Genomic DNA, 10,250 nt, shown 5'->3' with positions numbered 1-10,250 from the left:
GAGATGCTATATTATGGTTTCAATCGTATTTATCAAACAGAATACAATGTGTTAATATAGATGGTGTTAAATCTCCTTCCCTTAGCAATCATGTTGGAGTTCCACAGGGCTCAATTCTCGGTCCTCTATTGTTCTCAATGTACATTAATGATCTACCAGTTGCTTGTTTGGACTGTAATGTGCAGATGTATGCGGATGACGCTGTGATCTTCATTCATGGTAAAGATAAAAATATAATAGCTACAAATCTTACAAATTCACTAATTAAGGTTCAAAATTGGCTAAATCAAAGTTGTCTCACTCTTAATACCAAAAAGACTGTTGTGATGATGTTTACAAAAAAAAAAAACCCTGTGAAGCCAAATATTTTAAAATCTGAATGTAAGACACTCACTGAACAATTGCCAACAGGAAGTAGATCTTCAGTGTTTTTGGAAGGGGAGGAATTGGAGTTGGTAGCCCAGTTCAAGTACCTTGGGGTTATACTAGATTCAAACCTCACTTTCAAAAAGCACATACAAAAGGTAACCAATGCTATACACTTTAATCTACAAAACTATAAACAAATTCTGTCCTACATCTCAACCGACGCTGCTAAATCCTATCTCCATTGTATGATTTTATCCCACATTGAATACTGCTTTACAGTTTGGTCTTTTGCTGGAGTTACTGCATTAAAACCCATTAATCAACTATATAAAAAAGCAGTTAAGGTTTTTGACGTTTTGTCGTTTCACTTTTGTCCAATTCTGGAGAAGTATCAACTCCTAAATTTTGAAAATCTAAACAATTTTAAAAGTAGCTGTCTAATTTATAAATCTATGAATGGAATCACACCACCACCCCTGGGGGATTTTATCAAAAAGAGAAATAGTGACACTAGGACTAGATCATTTACCCGGGGGGATTGTGAAGTACCTTTTAGAAAATCTTTGTTTGCACAAAATGTCCTCTCTATTAAAGGCTGCACAAATTGGAATAGTATACCAAAGGAAATTAGAGATAGCCCCACTTTTGTTTCATTTAAGAAACATCTTAAAAGATGGCTGAATAATAATCAAAAATGTAATCATTTGGTATGAAGGTAGAATTTGATAGGTAGATTGATTTATATATTTATAATAAGCACTTTGGGATGTCTACGCACAGGCATTTATGTATTATGTTTTTTTTTTTTTTAGCTCCATATGTGTTGTGTTGATATGTATATTGTTTGTTTGTTTTTTTGGTTTGTATTTGTCTATGTTTGGGACAACGGATGGAAATTAGCATTGTGCTAAATCTGGCGCATTTACGTTCAACTTTGATTTGTACGTTCATGAATATGCATTATCCCATATAAAAAAATCAAATTCAAATTCAATCTGACTAAATATAGTGTGTTTACAGAGTTTATATGGGCGGTTACATGTCTCAATGTGTTGCTTCAGATCATTAGCGTTTGAATAGCGCGCGCTCTCCGTGGGCGTGTCACATTAGCGGAATAATGAGATCCGAGGACGATAATTAGGACGGCTGACATCTCTCTCTTTTTATAGAGATTACATAAACGTAGAATATTTATTTTAGTTTTGAATCAGATCATTTAAAAGTACAAACTTAAATGATTTTAAAGATATATTGCTCATGTCTGAGTGAATTGTATTCGCTGAGTTTTGTTTAAGTTTAGAGACGTGCTCCAGAAAAAAAGTTCACGGAGACGGAGAGGCAGAACGCACGCCCTATTTATTTTCTTTATTTTACAAAAGCACAATATTTTATTTCGATTGTAGGTGGGCACATAAAAAAGTAGACATTTAACAGTTTATTTTCTCATATTTTTTTAACTCTGTATGACCAGAAATGATGGAGTACTTTAAGTCTATGTGAAAAAAAATCTGCCAAAACACGGGGGCGCGTTTTTGGTCCCCAGAGGGTTAATCTGCGTTCGCGCCCTCACTCATCTTCCCACACCTGTTTCCTGTTTCCTGTTTGCCCTAATCTTCTTGCTATTTAGATCTCGTGTTCTTCTCCACTCATTGTTGGTTTATTGTTTATTGTTTGTTCATTCATGCCCTTTACATACGCCTCATCATTGTGAGTTACCTCTGCCTAAAGCCTGGTTCACACGGGACGATTTTAAAATTGTCGGCCGATTTTACAAACCTGAGAGACCCCACACACAGCGGAAAAAAATCACGGGTCTAACAGTTTTGGTCGTACAGTGTGTGGTGCGCAGCCACACGGCAAAATCAACACATCACACACGAACCGATTTGACTCCCGAGCATTCCCAAGTCAGACGGAAAATCTCGCAAAATCCCTCAAGATCAAACCTGACTTCAGAGTAAACAATCATGGCGGACGAAGAGGATGCAGTGACGATAGTTTGTAGTTTGTTTTTAACCGGAAAAAAAAAAAGTTATCAAAAGAAAAGTGCGGGATGCACGGGATACCATTGTGTTTAAACTTAATTTTTCAAAATGGATAATTTCTTGAATTTTCTAAAAAACGACATTTAGCCTACTTGTATTTTTAAAGTCAATTTTTTGGGAGGAAAAAGCTCAGTATAATATAAGCAATAAAATACTTCACATATAAAAAATTAATATAGGGTAGCCTAAAACAAAAACATTTAAAAAACTGTAAAATATAAAAATAAAACATTAATAAATTATTTTTTGATAAACATATTACTGTCTTAAGTGAACTCATGTATAGTTATACTTTTTTTTTTTTAACCTTTATTTATCCAGGTAAACTGTTTGAGAACCACTTCTCATTTACAAACATGACCTGGCCAAGAGGCTACAGGAATAAATAAGAACATACTGTACAGCTGTACATAGTCAAACACACAACACATAGAACAAGTAACTAAATTAAAAAAAAAGATAGACAACAAAGGGGAAAAAGAAAAGGAATAGAGTGCTTAAATATGTGTGTATAAATATGGTTCATGATTGTCAGCAGGAACAAGAGTCAACTATGTAATTTTCGAGCTTTTGCTTAAAGGTGGAGATTGGGATCAGAGATGTAAGTTTCAGGGTATTTTGTAGTATGTTCCAGTCATGTACTGATGCAAAGCGGAAGGCATTACGTCCAAAGGTAGTAGAAGTAGGGGGGGTACTTAATTTGATCAAATTACTTGATCTTGTGTGATAGGTATTATGAGCGGCATGAAGTAGGGATGACAAATAGAGAGGTGCCTTGCCCAGAATTGTCTTGTATATGAAGAGAAACCAATGATGGAGCCGCCGGGTATAAAGGGAGGGCCAACCCACCAGTTTATACAGGTCACAGTGATGAGTGTGAAAGGGTGCATTAGTGGCAAAACGAATGGCTGAATGATAGATTGTGTCAAGTTTTTTTAGAGCTGTGTTTGGTGCCATTCTGTAGATAATATCGGCGTAATCCAAAATTGGCAGTACTGTCGTCTTAACGAGGGTGCATTTGGAAGCATGGGTAAAGGAGGCTTTATTACGGAAAAGAAAGGCTAGTCTAGCTTTGACTTTTGTTTGAAGGTTATTGATGTGTGTAATGAATGACAGGGATGAATCCAACCAGATACCTAGGTATTTATATTCTTTGACATACTCCAGAGACATACCGTTCATGCAGGTGATTGTAGGTGGAGTCTCTGTAACCTGTTTTCGGCTAAAAAGGATACATTTAGTCTTACTGGCGTTAATACGGAGTTGGAGACTGTCAAAGAACTGCTCTATATAGGTGAAGCTGAGTTTAAGACTGGAAGCCGCAGAATTGGGAGAGGAACCAACTGAGTACAAAATGGTATCATCTGCATAAAGATGAATCCGAGAGGTACCAACAGCTCTGGCTATATCATTGATGTAGATAGAAAAAAGGATTGGACCCAGGATGGAGCCTTGAGGCACACCTTTAGAGACAGTGAGTGGGTCTGACATAATGTTGTCAACCTTTAATTGCTGGACACGGTTGGTGAGATAATTAGCAAACCAATCACAGTTAGAGGAGGACAGACCAATACTGGAGAGCTTATGTAAGAGGATCCTATGGTCGACAGAGTCAAAGGCCTTGGCGAGGTCTATAAAGGTGGCAATACAGACCTGTTTGCTGTCTAAAGCTGTAATTACATCATCAAGGACCTTTGTGGTGGCTGTTATGCACCCATGTCCCGTCCGAAAACCAGATTGCATGTCAAATAATATATGATTTTTATCCAGGAAATCATTTAACTGTTTTTGTACGAGTTTCTCCAGAACTTTGGCAAGGCATGGAAGGATGGAAATTGGGCGGTAACAATTTGGGTCAGATTCAGAACCCCCTTTGAAGAGGGGGAAAATTGTGGCTGATTTCCAATCAATAGGGAACTCAGAGAACTGTAGGGACATGTTAAATAGTCTAGTGACGGGAGCGGCAATTATGCGGGATGCTGCTTTTAGGAACATGGGATCAAGACCATCAAGACCAGCAGATTTGTTTGTAGTCAGCTTGGTGAGTTCATCCTGGACTTCAGAGGTGGAAAGAGGCATAAAGGAGAAGCCCCTCTTGTCTGATGGAGAAAGTTGAGCATCTGCATCAGTTGTAACTGAAGTGTCCATTGATTCAGGATTAGGGTTTGACATTGAAACTGTATGGGTTGCATTAATAAAGTGATGGTTTAGAAGTGAGGCCATCCGAGACTTCTCAGTAATAATAATATCATTAAATAACATAGAAACTGGTAAATGAGGGGAAATAACTTTATTTTCCATTACCTTGACTGTTTTCCAGAATGCCCTAGCATCAGTGCCACATGTGGTAAGTTTCTCTTTAAAATGCGAGATTTTGGCATTTCTGATAGCCTGTGTTGCTTTATTTCTGCATTGACGGAAGGCCAGCCAGTCAACTGGAGATTGGTTAGAACGGGCCTTATTCCAGAGGGCATTTTTACGATGAATAATCTCAGCCAGGTCATTGGAGAACCATGGACTATATCGATTTTTTATTCTAAATTTTTTCAGAGGGGCATGCTTACTCATAATCAGACTGAAAGTGTTTTTAAAAAAAGACCACGCCTCTTCCAGGCAAGGGAAGGAATTAATTCTATCCCAGGGCACAGCCGCAACATCTTGGAGAAAGGCTTGCATATCCAGTTTTTTTAAAGAGCGCTTGGTTACAATTACTGGGGGCCTTTTGAATGAAGGGCCAGAACGTATACATGCAATAGCGCAATGATCACTTATTTGACTAAACACTCCTGTTTGATAACTAGATGGATTGTTAGTCAAAATAAGGTCAATCAGAGTGGATGATGCGGAAGATTTATGGTTAGGTCTGGTGGGCTCAGATATCATCTGAGTAAGGTTTAGAGCGTCAAACTGTTGGAAAACTGTATTTGGGGGATTGAACATATCCCAGTTCAGATCACCCATCAGGACAAACTCAGAGGATATATAAGGAGCTAAGAGTTGACTAAAAGCTGTAAGTGCAGAAGCTGGAGCTGAAGGTGCTCTATAGCAAACAGCAACAGAGATAGAGAAAGTAGTTGAAAGCCTAAGCTTTAGTACCAGTAGTTCAAGTTGTTTAGGAACTGACTTAGAAAGAACAACAGTACATTGCAGATTATCTTTAACATACATAGCTACACCACCACCACTCTATCCTGACGAAACACATTATAGCCTGGTATGCAGATGTCAAGATTAGTGTTCCCTTTTTTAAGCCAGGATTCAGAGATAGCAAGAACATCAGGATTAGCTGTGTGCACCAATGTTTTTAAAGTGTCAAAATGCTTAGAATTCAGCAGACTGCAGATATTTACATGTAGAAAACCCAATGATTTGGGGTCACAAAATTCACCAAATGACAGCTGGGCAGTAACTGAGTTAGCTGGGCCAGGATTTGGATGAACATTACCAGAGATAAATAGCATGAGAATAATTAACATGCGTCTAAAAGCAACACCAGAACAAATCCATTGCTTGTCCTTTACAAACGGGCAGAGCCAGTAACAAGTTAGAGTCAAACAGCTCCTGCAGAACCATAATTGAAAAATATGGAAGGGTTCGAAATACCTGGGTGACAGAAAGTCCAACAGATTTAGTAATCCAATAGGATGTGACATCTCTTGATTGAAGAATGAAGTCTAATGTTCCCCGACGGTGAAATGCTGTGGCAAATCCTAGATTGCGTTTACCAACAGGCCCGGGGTCCTGATACTGTACATGCAGCAAAAGGGTGGATGACAAAATCCCGAGAACCAGTAGGATTTTTATAAAGTAAAGCATGATTCTTTAGTAGTGTAGCACAGGCTTCAATGTGTGCTGGAAACAAGCCTTGGAGTAGGTGGAGTAGGCCGAGATCCTCTCGAAAACAAACAGGTAGGGCTCAGACCAGGTGGAATAGGCCGAGAACCTCTCAGAATAGCTGTAGCCAGATAGCATAGGCTTTAGTGTGTGCTGGAGGCGAACAACAATGCAGCTGGAGATAGATGTTGTCATCTTGCTGTAAGTCCTGTTTCAAGAAACCGTCACAGATCTAGGCTGAAAACAAGCCACACTGCAGCAGATCCCTGGGTTGTAGTATGAAGATAGGCCTCAAACCAAATAATAGGCCAAGAGCTCACAAATATAACAGGGTAGGTTAAATGAAGGCACTGTCTGGATTATTTCAGTGGAAGGTGCTCTAAAAACCTTTAAAAAAGTTAAAAATGAACAGACAAAGAGCAGACAGAAAGACATGCAGCCATCTTGGAAAGGGGGCGGGGACATGATAGTAGTATAAATGCAAATAATAATTGTCATTATTATTAGCCTACATTTTGGCTAGAAGACGCTTTTATCCAAAAAAGGAACAAAGCAATTTGTCAGTCATAATACTGGTTAGACAATAATAATACAAGGCTAAGATTATCACAAATGAACACAAGATTTTGACGCATATCCAGGGTTTGTGGGAGTGTGGAGCGCGCACTGCATGGCACGGAGGCACCGGCGCAAACACTTGCATTTGTCTATCAACAGTGGAAACATCTTAAAATACTCTATCATTTCTGGTCATACAGAAAATAAAAAATACATCATTCCCAACTACTTTTATTTGTGTAAACTCACAATAACAAGAAAACGTTGTGCTTTTGTAAAATAAAAGAAAACAATCAGGCGCGCTTTCATGGTCTCCGTGAACTGGATCGCGTCTCAAGAATGAACAAACAAAATATAGCCTACCTATACACTCACCGGCCACTTTATTAGGTACCCCATGCTAGTAACGGGTTGGACCCCCTTTTGCCTTCAGAACTGCCTCAATTCTTCGTGGCATAGATTCAACAAGGTGCTGGAAGCATTCCTCAGGGAGTTTGGTCCATATTGACATGATGGCATCACACAGTTGCCGCAGATTTGTCGGCTGCACATCCATGATGCGAATCTCCCGTTCCACCACATCCCAAAGATGCTCTATTGGGTTGAGATCTGGTGACTGTGGAGGCCATTTTAGTACAGTGAACTCATTGTCATGTTCAAGAAACCAATTTGAAATGATTAGAGCTTTGTGACATGGTGGAAGTAGCCATCAGAGGATGGGTACATGGTGGCCATAAAGGGATGGACATGGTCAGAAACAATGCTCAGGTAGGCCGTGGCATTTAAACGATGCCCAATTGGCACTAAGGGGCCTAAAGTGTGCCAGGAAAACATCCCCCACACCATTACACCACCACCACCAGCCTGCACAGTGGTAACAAGGCATGATGGTTCCATGTTCTCATTCTGTTTACGCCAAATTCTGAATCTAACATCTGAATGTCTCAACAGAAATCGAGACTCATCAGACCAGGCAACATTTTTCCAGTCTTCAACTGTTCAATTTTGGTGAGCTCTTGCAAATTGTAGCCTCTTTTTCCTATTTGTAGTGGAGATGAGTGGTACCCGGTGGAGTCTTCTGCTGTTGTAGCCCATCCGCCTCAAGGTTGTGCGTGTTGTGGCTTCACAAATGCTTTGCTGCATACCTCGGTTGTAACGAGTGGTTATTTCAGTCACTGTTGCCCTTCTATCAGCTCGAACCAGTCTGGCCATTCTCCTCTGACCTCTGGCATCAACAAGGCATTTCCGCCCACAGAACTGCCGCTCACTGGATGTTTTTTCTTTTTCGGACCATTCTCTGTAAACCCTAGAGATGGTTGTGCGTGAAAATCCCAGTAGATTAGCAGTTTCTGAAATACTCAGACCAGCCCTTCTGGCACCAACAATCATGCCACGTTCAAAGTCACTCAAATCAACTTTCTTCCCCATACTGATGCTTGGTTTGAACTGCAGGAGATTGTCTTGACCATGTCTACATGCCTAAATGCACTGAGTTGCCGCCATGTGATTGGCTGCTTAGAAATTAAGTGTTAACGAGCAGTTGGACAGGTGTACCTAATAAAGTGGCCGGTGAGTGTATATGTAGGCTAAAGCTTGAAATGTCCATTTTTAAACGAACCAATTCGAATCGAAAGCAAATGCAGTCTGATTATGTAATCCATATGAATTTCTCATCTAAAGGCGCATCCGCTTTACAGCGGAGATGGAGATATGTTTCCAGCCGATTTAAAAAATACTAGGCTAGTTTATTAATAAACAATTAAAATGCCTCGTTACTTTTTCAGACAAATTTATTATTATTAGCCTATAAATCATCTATAGCCTAAATCAGCTTTCGTAGGCCTATGGTTCCAGAAACACGGGTCTTCAGCACTGCGGGAAAAATATAATTTCCGCGTTTGGCCTTAGAAAACCAGTAAAATCTATTTTTTTTCCATATTAATTTGTGAATATTTTAAATGTTTCATTTAGGGGCAAAAAGTCATAAACAAAAATCTGAAAATACGTCAATATTTTTTTTTTTTTTGCGCAGCATTTGGTGTAGCCTATGCAGTTCAAATTAAAATTTTGGTGTTCAACTTTACGCTTTAGAAATAGGCCTACAACAACCGTTCATTTCTCAATTACGGGTTAAAAAAGGAAAAACGAATGGACGCAAAAGTACACGGACCAATGGGTAATTTTAAAGCTTGTTCATGATTTCAATGTGTTTAAATGAGAAAACAAGAAAACAACATTCTCGCGGTTTTTGACGAGGTTTGGGCTGGAAAACCTTGCTGGCATCTGGGGAGACCACACACGAGGAGAAATCGGGCCCAAAAAATCCAACATGTTGGATATCCCCGATTTGAGATCGGAGCGGTCCCGACGTCCTTCCGAGCAGACGAGAGCAGTCTTAACACACCACACACGACAGGAATATCTGATCAGATTATTTTACGATAATCGGAGCATCCTTAAGATTGTCGGAAGGGGTGAATCGGGGCTAAAATCGGCCTAATTATCCTGCCGTGTGAACCAGGCTTAATCTTGTTCTTTCACTTTTGGGTCCTTTTCGCACTGTGATAGAATAAACCAACCATGATGGACCCAGTGAACGAGACGACTATCCGCTCATCTGTTGAACTGCAGGGAGTCTGTTGAACTGCTGGGCAGACATGCCGAGGAATTAGCTGCCGCTAAGCACGCCATGGATACACTCGTTGCAGGTGTCGGACTTGACTGGTCAGCTACACCACCTGCGCCAAGACCAGCCATCATCTATTTCTCTATTTCTCGTTAAGGTTGTTTGTCGGGCTGTTCTTCGTTGGGGTCACTTCTCTAAATCGGTCGCTCATCCGGGGATGGGGTATATGCTGGCAGCTGTCCGCCAGCGATTCTGGTGGCCTGTCATGGAACGTGAGGTACGTCGATATGTTGCATTGTGTTCTGTCTGTGCCCAACAGAAGTCCAGTAATTCGCCTCCTGATGGTCTGCTTCGTCCCCTCTCTATTCCCTCCCGCCCTTGGTCCCATTTTGCCCTAGACTTCATCATGGGGCTTCCCCAATCCAGCGGCAATACAGTGATTCTTACTGTCGTTAACTGTTTTTCTAAGGCGTTTCATTTCATACCTCTCTCTAAGCTTCCGTCGACTAAAGAAACTGTGCGGGCGGTTGTGGACCACGTCTTTAGGATTCACTAGCTTCCTTCCGATGTGGTTTCGGACAGGGGACCCCAGTCTGTCTCTAACTTTTGGAGGGAATTCTGCCGACAGATTGGTGCCACTGCCAGTCTGTCGTCAGGGTTTCACCCACAGAGTAATGGCCGAGCTGAGCGCGCTAATCATGACCTCAGTCGATGCTCCGCTGTTTGACGGCTCATAACCCCACCTCCTGGTGTGAGCAATTGATATGGGTGGAGTACGCTCATAATTCTCTGCCATCGTTGTCCACTGGCTTGTCCCC

This window comes from Rhinichthys klamathensis, unplaced genomic scaffold (genome assembly GCF_029890125.1).
Source record: "Rhinichthys klamathensis goyatoka isolate OS25496 unplaced genomic scaffold, OSU_Roscu_1.1 h1tg000775l_1, whole genome shotgun sequence".
NCBI lineage: Eukaryota > Metazoa > Chordata > Actinopteri > Cypriniformes > Leuciscidae > Rhinichthys > Rhinichthys klamathensis.
This window is presented reverse-complemented; position numbering follows the sequence as displayed.